This window comes from Podarcis gaigeae (genome assembly GCF_964106915.1).
Source record: "Podarcis gaigeae genome assembly, chromosome: 7".
Taxonomy (NCBI): domain Eukaryota; kingdom Metazoa; phylum Chordata; class Lepidosauria; order Squamata; family Lacertidae; genus Podarcis; species Podarcis gaigeae.
The window spans coordinates 275090-287348 of record NC_139683.1 but is presented as its reverse complement, the minus strand read 5'-3'; the positions used below and the strand labels follow the sequence as shown (position 1 = coordinate 287348).

The following is a 12259-nucleotide window of genomic DNA, read 5'->3' as shown; positions in this document are numbered from 1 at the left end:
GGGCAAAGCACAGCTCCTGGACAAGGCACCCATTTGCCGCCCCCTGGCTGGGACCCCAGAAAGCGGCTATGAAGCATCTTCACATCTCCATGTCTGGAGTGCCTCTTGGGTTCAGGAACTTCTGCTCCCTTCCTGCAGGCATGGGCCATCCCTGAAGTTAGCCACAGGGCTGCCAACCTGCCCATTGCCCCCCCCCCAGCAGCTTCCCTCCCTGGCTGTGTGTTGCACCAGGAAAAGGGCTTGTTATTGGTCTTGCAAAACAAGCAGGTATTTAGACTTTCCCCCTCCCACCTGATCCCTGAATGCTTAGGAAGGCGGATGGCAAACATCTGAAAATGACAAGACTGCAGTTTCAGGGGGAAAATGTGTTTTGAAAGTGAATATACTAGTAAAAGAAGAACCTGTCCCTAACTCCTGGCCAGCTCTAAACTGTTTCTGGGGCTCCCGGAGGATGCTATGGGAGGCAGGCAGGCAGGCAGGCAGGCAGGCAGGCAGGCAGGCAGGACACAGCAGCCCTTGAAATTATGCTCTGGCAATGATCCGGGCACCCGCCAGGATGGGCCTTGGGCTGAGCCTCTGGCAGACTGAGAGGTCCCAGGGTGCTTTGCAGGTCAGCGGGGGCTCTCCCTTGCGTGAAAGGTGGGGATCGTGTCCTGGGTGCTGCTGGTGCCACTCAGCCTTCAACCAAGGTGTCTTTGGTCTTCCTGCCCTTGGGAGCCCTGCTGCTCCAGGCTCCCTCCCAGCCCCAATGCGGCCCCCTCCTTCCTCCCTCGCATCTCCTGAGCTGCCTGGGTGGCCAGACTGGGTCATCATCTCCTGGTACCTCATGTCCCCAACCAACTACCTTGTGCCAGAGGCTCCTTTGCACCAACCCACTCTTCATAAACAGCAATTCTCCACATAATTACATTTGGATTAGGCTGAAACCACATAATTGCAGAATAATTGCCTGCTGAAAGGTGTGACTTGCCAGCCTGTCGTGGCGCAATGTTAAAGGCAGTTTTTATCACTCCTCCTTCCGTGGGTCTCTATGGATGCTATAAAGGCACCTGGGGAATTAGAGACCCCCCCCCCCCAGCAAGGAGAGTGTCTGGAGTGCCACTGCTGCAAAGGTAGGATATCGAGTGTGTTCATCAGGCTCCTTCCTTGTGACCATGTGCATAGCGTCTACTCCCGAGGCTGCAGCTGTGCAGGACGCAGTGACTGGGCTGCTTGCGGGGCAAGTGACTTCCAGCATTGCTGACCTTGTTTGTGGCTCTGGCTGCCGTTCTGCCTCTGGGCCAAGTTCAAGGCTTTGGAATTAACAGCTCAGGCCCAACGCAGCTCAGGACCAGGGAACGAGACCATGATCCCTGACATGCCCCCTAGCCGGTCACTCTGCCCTGCAGGAGAGCTCCTCCTTCAAATCCCCCCAGATCTCAACAGCCCCCTCCACAGTAACTCAGGGCAGGGCTTTTTTGGGGGTCTTCCCAATGCACAGCATCCCTCTGGGTCACAGCAGGGCGTCCATGATTGTCACTTCCCATAAACAACTGGGGACAGATTTGACTTGAAAAACTTTTCTAGCTGAGTGAAAAGGTCTCTCTGCCTCTGGTGCTGATTCTGTGTTGTTTTGAAATACATCTTTAATTGTTGCTTTTTTGTACTATTTTCATTTTCAGTGTTTTTTATGGTGTGCCTGTAAAAAGGCCTTGAGACTCACGTGAAAAGTGACGCATAGATTAATAAATGAATAACCACACATGACCTTGTGGAGCCTGAGGCAGAGCTGGCCCAGGAACCCAGGGCACCTGGAGCGGAGCAAGCCGTCCTCTGCCCAAGGCATGGGGCAAGAGGCCCTGGTCCCTGGAGAACTCCACCAAGGCCGTGGGGTTCAATTAAATAGCTCACCATTTTCTTCCCTTTCATGCTATTCCGGGTCAGCTGCTTGAGACAGTCTGAGCTGCTCTCCCTTCCCTTTAGAGCAGGGGTCAGCAACCTTTTTCAGCAGAGGGCTGGTCCACTGTGCCTCAGACCTTGTGGGGGGGCTGGACTATATTTTTTTTGGGGGGAATGAATGAATTCCTATGCCCCACAAATAACCCTGAGATGCATTTTAAATAAAAGGGCACATTCTACTCATGTAAAAACACGCTGATCCTGGACCGTCCACGGGCCGGATTCAGAAGGCAATTGGGCTGGATCTGGCCCCCGGGCCTTAGTTTGCCTACCCATGCTTTAGAGCTAAATTAGAGAATTTACAAGTGCACACATTTTGTTTTTGTTACTAAATCATGCATATTATGCAATAAGAATTACAGTGCTATCTAGTATACTGGTCTGCGTGGTGCTTGTATTGTTTGTTGTGTTAAGTTTGCAACACAGGGATTTGTTGTTCTGTATAATTGCTTACTCCATCAGAATGCAATTAGCCTTCAGCTGGACTTTGAAGTGGCCAGACACGGATCTGCTCCTGAGTCCAGGCCCACAGCAGCCCAGGGACAGAGCTGCTGCTGCAGGTCCAGTTCCCAATGTCAGCCCCTCCTGGTGGGGCTGGGAACGTCCCTTGTCGGAAAGCCTTCGAGAGCCACAGTTGGGAGCAGGCAGCACTGACAGGGGTGGGCCAAGGGTCTGGTTGGGCATGACTTCCTAAGAAGGGACCAGGGCAGGGGATGGGAGTCTCTATAAAGGAGGGTCAGATTGGGCAGTGCTGGGTTTGCCCCCCTCCCTGCCAAGTCCTGCCGTGTGCGCAGGCTCTGCTGGGTGTGGTGGGGACCAGTTTCTGTGTGTGTGTTGCCATGAGACGCTGCAGCTGTGCAAACAAGGCGGTGTTGGTGTTGCACGTGTGATGTGTGACTGTGGTTGCTGCCATGTGTGTGGAGCTGTGCCAAGCCTGGCACTGCCCCAGCCCACGTCTAAGGCCAGACCTGGGTCCAAACAGGCAACAGCCAATTCAGGAGTAGGAGGAGTGTCCCCCTCATTGGCCGACCAGGAAATCTCCCCCTTCTTCAGAAAGGCAGGTGATGCAATTTCCAGGCAAGACAACGCCCTTTAATTTGCAGGGAGCAGAACCTTCTCCCAACCGGCCCAGTAGCTTTTATCACTGGGAATCTGGGGTGTCAACGCCTCGCAGATCCAGAGCCTCCTGAACCAACAAGCATTAGCAGGTGCTTCCCAGGGAAGAGGCTTCTTGCAGGCCCAGCAGGAGCCTCCGCCTGCCTCCTTTCCCTGCCAGGGCTGGGAGCAGAAGGCTCTTACCCCACTGCAAAGGGTCCTGTGCATCGAATAGCTGCAGAAGCACCTGGCATTGGCCCAAGGATGAACCTTTTCCTGGCATGTGGATGCTGTGAGGGGGAAGCTTCACCTGGGACCTTCTGCATGCAAAGCAGCTGCACTGGGAATTAGCTATGACGGCCTCTTCCCATTTGTTACATTAGAGTCCTGCAAGATTGCTGCTTGCTGGCTGTGACGGTGGGTTCACCTTGAAGCTGGGCAGGATCACCTTGGGAAAAGGAAAAGGAAAAGCTCCAAATGGTAGAAACATAGAATTGTAGACCTGGAAGGAACCCCAAGGGTCATCTAGCCCAAAACAGGAAGGAGAAACTGACTTTTTCGTGTTATTGGCCCAGTCCTGTGGAACTCCCTGCCACTAGATATTCAGCAGGCACCTTCTGTGCCAATTTTTAAATGCCTGCTGAATACTTTCATATCTTGCCAGGCCTATACAGGCAGTTAAGAATACATCCTCCACAATCGTTTTCTGATGCCTGATTTTAATTTGTTTTTGTTTTTAACTTTTAAAAACCTTTATTGTCTGTTTTTATGTTTTTATATTGTTGTAAACCACCATGGTATTTATTTATGATACAGTGGTATATACGTATTTTTTAAAATAAAAAAATGACCAAGCTAAATAATCTCTGGCTATCCAACCTCTGCTTCAAAACCTCCATTGCAGGAGAGTCCACCGCCTCCCAAGGTGGCCTGTTCTACTGTCAAACAGAAAGTTCTTCCTAATGTTTAGTCAAAATCTCCTTCCTTGTTATTTGAATCCACTGGTCCGGGTCCTCCCCTCTGGAGCAGCATAAAATAAGCTTGCTCTGTCTTCCACGGGGGAGCCCTTGAGATATTTGAAAATGGCTGTCCTATCACCTCTCAGTCGCCACCACACTCAGAGCCAGTGTGGTGTAGTGGTTAAGAGCGGTAGTCACGTAATCTGGTGAACCAGGTTCGCATCTCCGCTCCTCCACCTGCAGCTGCTGGGTCACCTTGGGCCAGTCACACTTCTTTGAAGTCTCTCAGCCCCACTCACCTCACAGAGTGTTTGTTGTGGGGGAGGAAGGGAAAGGAGATTGTTAGCCGCTTTGAGACTCCTGAAGGGGAGTGAAAGGCGGGATATCAAATCCAAACTCTTCTCTTCTTCTTCTTCTTCTCCAGGCTAAATATATGCAACTCACGAATAAGGCTTTCTTTCTTCAGCATCTTGCTTGTCCTCCTCTGCACATGTTCCAGCTTGTCAATATCCTCCTTAAACTGGGGTGCCAGTTAAACTGGACACAGCATTCTGGGTGGGGTCTGACCAAGGCAGAATATAACTTTTGATCAGGACACTCAACTTAGGTTGATACAGTCTAGTTAGTGTAACATTAGCTTTTTTCTGTTTTGAAAAAACAACAACTGCTTCATGACTCCTTAATGGCTCAGAATGACTCCTTAATGGGAGCTAATTGTTAGAAGATGCTTACTTGATAAAGAAATCTCTCTGGAATGTTCTGGGTAGAGAAACCCATCTATTTGGGGAAGGGGATCCCCTAAATAGGGCAGGGGTGGGGGGTGGGGAGCTTCTAGATGCAGTTGGGCTCCATCTCCAATGGCCAGGGATGGCGGGTGGTCATAGTCCACCAGCTTCTCAAGGGCTGCAGAGTCTCTATCCCAGTGTTAACAGGGCGGGGGAGGGAAGCCATTAAATCAGCGGGCACTGTTGAAATGCTTGGCAGCCCCTCCCTCATCTCCAAATCCTGGAGGCTTCCAAATAAGTTGACTGGAGTTCTTCTTCTTCTCCTTCTTTGGCAATCCCTTGTAGCCAAATAAGATAGTCTTCCCTAAACACGGTTTGAACAATGAGTCCCTAAGTGACTGTGGAGGCCAATTCTGGATCCACACGTCCTTCCACAGTGGGGACAGAGGTCTCTGGGCAGAAGATGTCAGTTTTACAAATGGGCTCAGGCAGTGTCAGTAGAGGAACTTGAGTTTTGGAGTACTGCTTCTGTGTTTGGCGATTCTACCTTCTCAAGAACAAGAGCAAGTTGTTGGCTTCTGCAAAGTAGATCACATTTGATTCCTTGCACAGGGACTGGGTTCTGCCGTGTCTGTTCTCCAACAGGACTGAGGGCTCATCCACTCTTAGCTTTGCTCCACATTGTAGACAGTGGCGTAGCGTGGGGGGTGCAGGGGGGGCCGGCCGCACCGGGCGCAACATCTGGGGGTTAGGGTTAGGGGGCGCAAATCCACGGGTTAGGGGGCGCAAATTACTTGCCTTGCCCCGGGTGCTGACAACCCACGCTATGCCACTGATTGTAGGCACCAGTCCAGGCTTTCCGGGTTTGTGTCTGAGCAGTTTCCCCCTTCTGTTTTTTTGCCCTGGCACTTTCTCCGCAAAACCCCACTCTTGACCACTGAATCTGGGCAGCCACCTGCAGAAAACCCAAATTGCCCTTGGTTTCAATTCAGCTTTAAGGAGTGTGTTTTCCTGGGTGAAGCACCTGGTGGTAGGTTAGGGGTAGAAGTGCCTGGACACAAGCTGGGAAACAGCGGGGCAAAAAATAAGTGTGGAGGACGAGCCCTGATGCTAAAAGCTCTCTTTGCTCTTCTGGATCTAAATGGCAGTTTTCACACTGAATTGCACATTCTTTAAAAAATGCTTTTCACCTCTCTTAGCTTGTAAATATAAAGTGGCAATTTCCCCCAGGAATTAAATTCTGACCAATAATATTCAATAATATTCAGAGAGAATATTATGAAAATGATTTACAGGTGGTACATGACCCCAGTCAAGCTTGCAAAAATCTATCATTTGCCCGATAATAAATGTTGGAAATGCAAAGAAAATGAAGGCACATTCTTTCACCTTTGGTGGACGTGCCCAAGGATTAAGGCTTTCTGGGAGATTATCTATAATGAACTGAAAAAGGTATTTAAATATACCCTTTTGAAGAAACCAGAGGCCTTTCTCCTGGGCATAGTTGACCAATCGGTGTTAAGGAAGGATAGAACTTTCTTTATGTATGCCACAACAGCAGCAAGAATACTTATCGCAAAATATTGGAAGACACAAGATCTACCCACTTTGGAAGAATGGCAGATGAAGGTGATGGACTATATGGAATTGGCGGAAATGACCGGCAGGATTCGAGACCAGGGAGAAGAGTCAGTGGAGGAAGACTGGAAGAAATTTAAAGACTATTTACAGAGATATTGTAAAATTAAGGAATTTTAGAATAATGTTGGATTGGAACTAAGTGGTTTCTAGCTGGGATGGGTTAAAAGAATATGAAAAAATGGGTTTATATAAGTAAAAATCTAAGATTGTAATAATTTAAGAATAAGATCTGGGTAGTAAAAAGAGGGAAATAAATTGTTGAATTAATAATTTTATTTGGAATACAAAAAAGGGTGGTATGAGGAGGTCCGAGAAACAAGTAAATGAAAAATAAGGAGATGGAAAGATTGATTGTTTTAAACAATTTTTGTTTGATATTTTTTCTTTTTTCTGTTTTTTTTCTTCATTTTTTGTAATGTAAAATCCTTAATAAAAATTAATTTAAAAAAAAGGAAAAGGGTGTTCTGTCTTCCCATTAGTGGCTCTGCTGGACCATATCTAGTTACTATCAACGGAGTTGACCTGTAGCTTACAAGAGCAAATAGGTGGGACGGCCTGTCTCAACACTTTCTTGGCAGCCTGTGCTGCTCTCTCTGCCTCATTATTTCATTGAGGGTAATTTGAGCTGGTGGCAATATGGCAAAAGTTGCAAGATGCCAGAAATGACTGGAATTCTGCTACTGTAAATGGGTTTGCGTTGTGGGTCATGTTGATCAGGCGTGCCAAAGCAAACAGGCATATTCTTCAGTGCTCAGGCAAGGGAAGTAGCTCAATAGACCTTGAAAAGCAGGACCTGAGAACCAAGCCAGGTCAGCCTTACAGTTCAGCTGCTCACCTTTCCTAAGGTCTATCATGTGATTAAAGGAGCCTTCCATTGTGCTGATCCAGTTCTTCTGGATCAGAAGTCACAGCATGAGATTTTGTTCTTTCTGCCCCTTCCAGAACCTGGCCATCACACTGTCCACTTGGATCACTTACAGCAGCCCATGGTTAGACCTTGACATCCTTGGTGGATGGATGAGTTCTGTTCTAAATAAGTTCTAGGATCTCTTTCCTCATTTGTTGTGCTGCAACAATGCGCTTCCCTTTCGCGATTAAGCCTTCCGCTTCACTCAGTCATCCACAGTCTGCAAAGTTCTTCCGACTCACCTCTGAAGAATTGCAAAAGTCTTTAGGCCATCCTGATCCAACATAGCACAAGACTTCTTGAAGTTCTGGATTTCCATGAATGGCATTTGGGGTTGGAGTTTTGCGATTCCTGGCCACTATTCCAAGAAGCTTCCTCGCTGCTTTCACTCATCTGATGGGGCGTGGCTTTGTACAGAGTTGCGTTATGGCATCTCCCAAGAGCTCTACGTTGTGTTGATGAAAAGTGCATTTCTCCTTGTTCAGCTTGTGGCTGCATTCATGGAAGCAGCAGCAGCAGCAGCAGCAGCTGGGATCATACAGATCAACCTCCAGCCACCGTGATTAAGGGGTGGGAGAGCTGCACGTGGTGCGTTGGTTGGGGTCCTGTGGAACTGCCCAGTGTCTGCTTTCAACTGGATCACAGAACCACAGACTGGTAGAGTCTAGTGTCTGGTGTCGGCCGTCTTTGCTCCCTGGGTGGTCATTGGCGGTAAAAGGAAGACCCTGCTATGGCCAGGACAGTGTTTAACCCTGACACATTCTGCCATTCCCAGCCTCAGAGGCTCATTTCAGGACCCATTAGGAGCACATCATCAATTAAGTGAATTATACATTACCTTTAAGGTTCACAAGTGATAACACGCGCATTTTAAAGCATGCAATTAGTCTTCATCTTCTCCACCCAATATTAACTGCATGTGTTTCAGCTGAATTACAGGTTTCTGTCCCTTACCTCCACATTCCCATCCTTTTCAGGATTATGGCTGTGTACACATCACACATTTAAAGTACATTTCCACCCCTAAAAATACTGGGAATTGTTGCTTACCCCAGAGCTGTAATTCCTAGCACCCTTAACAAATGGCAGTTCCTAGGCATTATTATTATTATTTTACAACCAAACATAGTTATTTAAAAGTTCAGCACACCAGAAGCATAGGCTGATTTCATTTTTCTTCCCTCAGAATTTCCAGAGAGATGTGAGAGGCAGCTGTTTCTAAACTATGCTGTGCTGAACAGTGAAATGTTAAGGGACTTGCTCTGCGCATGGCTGTGTTAAAGACGCTCCATGCAAAACTCTCTCCCCTCTAACTTGAAAAAGGCATGAGCCTATTCTGGGAGTGGAGGGAGCACATGCAAATATTTGAGGTGTGTGAGTGGTGCCTCAGCCCCATTTTGCAGTGGAGTTATAGCTGGACAGGAAATCTTCAGTTCTGCATTTCCTTTAAGTTCTGACTTTGTGCCTTTGCTCTGGTCTGAGGGGGCTGGCTGCAATCCTGCCTTGCCCAGGGCAGCTCAGGCCATCCTCAGCCCCTTGCAGCAATCCCAGCAAAGCCCACTGCTGCCACACTGGGTGAACTTTTTTCATATTAGAAGTATTTGTTACCATGATTTCTGTGCTGCCTTTCAGGGTCAAAACCCTCCCAAAGTGGCTTACATGCAAAATGCAAATAAAGCCAATCAATAAAGGTTAATGATTGGAGGGTTCTGAACTTGCTTAACACCCCGGAGGGGGGGGGGAGTGAGCCGTGCCCCCACCTGGCTGGGAGGAAGCAATGGGTCTGGCTCTCTTGTTCTTCCTGTGATGCCTCTTGCCAGAGGTGCAGGAAGGAGCTGCTTAGAAGTCAAATCATCTGTCTGCACACCAGATCCCTTTGAAGCACTTTCGGAGCACATTTCCCCCTCAAAGCATCCTGGGCTCTGCAGTTTGCCCCTCACAGATTTACGATTCACAGCCACTCTCTTTGAAGGCCACAGCCCATTCACAGCCAAGGCTGCTATTTGTGGGGAGGAACTGTGGGCACAACATCTGTTTCATGCATTTTTAAAATGAGGCTGCATTTTAAATTGCATTTTAACCTGTATTTTAAATTGGTTGTTTTCTTTTCTTTTCCCTATTATGTTTTTACTGTGATTTTATTGGTGTTAGCCGCCCTGAGCCCGGCTCTGGCCAGGGAGGGTGAGGTATAAAAAAAAATATTATTATTATTATAGTGCTCTGGTCCATGGGGTCATGAAGAGTCGGACACGACTAAACGGCTAAACAACAAAATTATTATTATTATTTCATTTATAGTTGCTAATGTTATTTATATAGAGGCTTTATTGCACTTGTATCTGATTCTCACTTGCAGCGTTTGAAATTTCACAAATTATTTAAGGTAGTTTGTAGACCACTTCGAGGCACCTTTGAGATTATGAAGTGGCATGGAAATCATAGATTCATAGAATCATAAAACTGTAGAGTTTAAGGCACCCCCAGTGGTCATCTAGTCCAACCTCCTGCAATGCAGGAACCGCAGCTCAAGAATCTGCTGCTGGAGATGTCTGGAGCCCAGGGGTGCTCCGGGGTCCCACTGTGGAATAGGTAAAGGTAAAGGTACCCCTGCCCATACGGGCCAGTCGTGTCCGACTCTAGGGTTGTGCGCTCATCTCACTCTAGAGGCAGGCCGGGGGCCAGCGCTGTCCGGAGACACTTCCGGGTCACGTGGCCAGCGTGACGAAGCTGCTCTGGTGAGCCAGCGCAGCACACAGAACGCCATTTACCTTCCCGCTGGTAAGCGGTAACTATTTATCTACTTGCACCCGAGGGTGCTTTCGAACTGCTAGGTTGGCAAGCGCTGGGACCGAATGACGGGAGCGCATTCCGCCGCAGGGATTTGAACCGCCGACCATGCGATCGGCAAGTCCTAGGCACTGAGGTTTTACCCACAGTGCCACCCGCTGTGGGTGGAATAGTGAGCTGGAATAGTGAGCTGCAAATGGCTGTTGACAGGGTGGCTCCCAAGTCCCTGTAGAGCCCAGGCAGCTCTCTGGTGCACTCAAGAACTGGGGGGGGGGGGCAAGGAAGCAAGCAGGAGGGGGGCCAAGCCATGGCAAACAGTCACATTCTCAAGGCCATTTGCACACCTGAGAAGGAGTGCATCTCAAGGCATTCTTTCCTTTCCTTTAAGACCGTTTCATTCTGAAAAGCCCACCATGGAGCCAGGCAGCAGCTGGCTGCAGCTGCCCCCCCTGCCATGCTCAGTCCCTGAGAGGGAGGGGCACTCCTATAGAAACCAAGATGGCAGCAGCCCTGGGGGGGGGGGAAGCTGGCTGAGTCTGCTGCTGTGGAGCTGGCTTCTTAAGGAAAGAAAAAGGGATGCTGTGACAAGGGGCATCAGCCCTAACGTGCCCACGGTGGGCACTGATGCTCTGCCAGGCAGCCACTGTCACCTACTGCCTGCCCCTAGTGGGTGTTTCCTCCCCACCCCTAGGTTATGGGGCCCCAGGCTTGGACTATGAAGTCTAGCCCTGAGGGCACCACATCCTAAATACCCCCCCCCCCATTTACAGGAGCCTCCCCCCCGCCATGCCTTCCACTGCAGCTGCCCCCCAAGAGCATTTTGCTGTGGAGGCAGGGAGGGGGAGGGCCTCCCTTGGACCTCTCTAACCACTAGGCTTCAGGACCTCTAAAGCCACCAGCTTCAGCAGCAATTGCTTAAGTTTTACACATTATTTCTACTTTTTGTAAAACGCACAGGCAAGCTGGTCCTGCGCAGGAGTCCTGAGATCAAGACCGGTGAGTCTCTCGCTTGGCTAGGCTCTGGCTGCCCTCAAGGCCTGGCATGCCACCAGTTTCTCTCTTTTTTCCATGACGTTGGGCTGCTCCCTGGGCTAGTGTGGGTTGCACCCGTGGCGGCCGGCAGTCTCAGAGGCAGCAGCCGGGTGCTGGGTCCCCCCTTCTCTGCGTGGCCCCCTCCCTGAGCCCTCCTGCATTCCAGGCTCCGTGCAAGCAAGCGCAGATGGGGATTATCTGCCCCAAGAGGAACAGGGCTGGGCTGGGGAGGGGAGAGGCAAGTGGGTCGCCTGGGCTTGTCTCCCTCCTTTGTTGCTCAACCTTGGCAAATGCTCAGAATGTAAGAGGAGCAGGGAAGTTGAAAGAGGCTGGGGCTGGGCTCAGGAGGATGCCAAACCTGTCTGGGCTTCCTTCACCACTCTGCTCCTTCCCACCCCAGCGCAGGCTGAGAGGGGACAGAGATCTCATGAAGCAACAGGGGGTGAGATAATACGCTGTGGCTGATCATTATTCCGCTTGGCCTTGACAAGGGCTCAGTTCCAGCTTTATTTGAGGGCAGGTTTCTGGTGCAGTGACTCTGTGTACCCAAGGAAGATCTCCCCTGTCAAATCCTCCAGAGGGGCTGGCCCAGCCCAAAGCGCAGAGGGCCTCCCCAGGCCAGCTTCCTATTACCGGACTGTGTGGGTTCTGCACACACCACATGGGCCCCTCCTGCAATCTCTGCCTTTTTATTCCTGCTTTCTCTTTTATTACCAGGGTTTTGGTTTTCATGCCAAGCTTCTGCTTGTGGTGTGTTGTAACATTGCTCCATTATCGCTCGTAATTGCTGGGAGTGTCCTTACAACCGGAAAAGCAGACGTGCACAGTTGAGGAACCACTTTTAAAATCTGTTTCTTTCTCTCCTCAATTATCAGGGAGTATTTTGGAAGTTTCCCCTTGTGTCTCCCCCGTGGGAATGTGCGTGAAGGTAGAAGGTGCATTCCAAGGACACTTTGCAGGTGCCATTCAGGCTTCAGGTTGAATCAAGAGTGGAATTCCATGCCAGCAATCCTTAGGAAAGGAATTGAAAATAAAACTGCCAGTCTCATAATGCCATTATACAAGTCTATGAGGCAACCACATTTGGAGTACTGTGTGCAGGTCTAGTCACTGCATCATGAAAAGGATATTGTAGAGTTGGAAAAGGTTCTGAAAAGGGTTCCTCTGTGAAGAAG

General features: G+C 49.5%; 1 protein-coding gene across 1 annotated transcript in view; it reads left to right on the top strand.

Annotated features, from left to right (window-relative positions):
• The window catches only part of EPPK1 (epiplakin 1), a 33923-nt gene that overhangs the window by 3035 nt on the left and 18629 nt on the right, over nucleotides 1-12259 (top strand). The window lies entirely within an intron of this gene.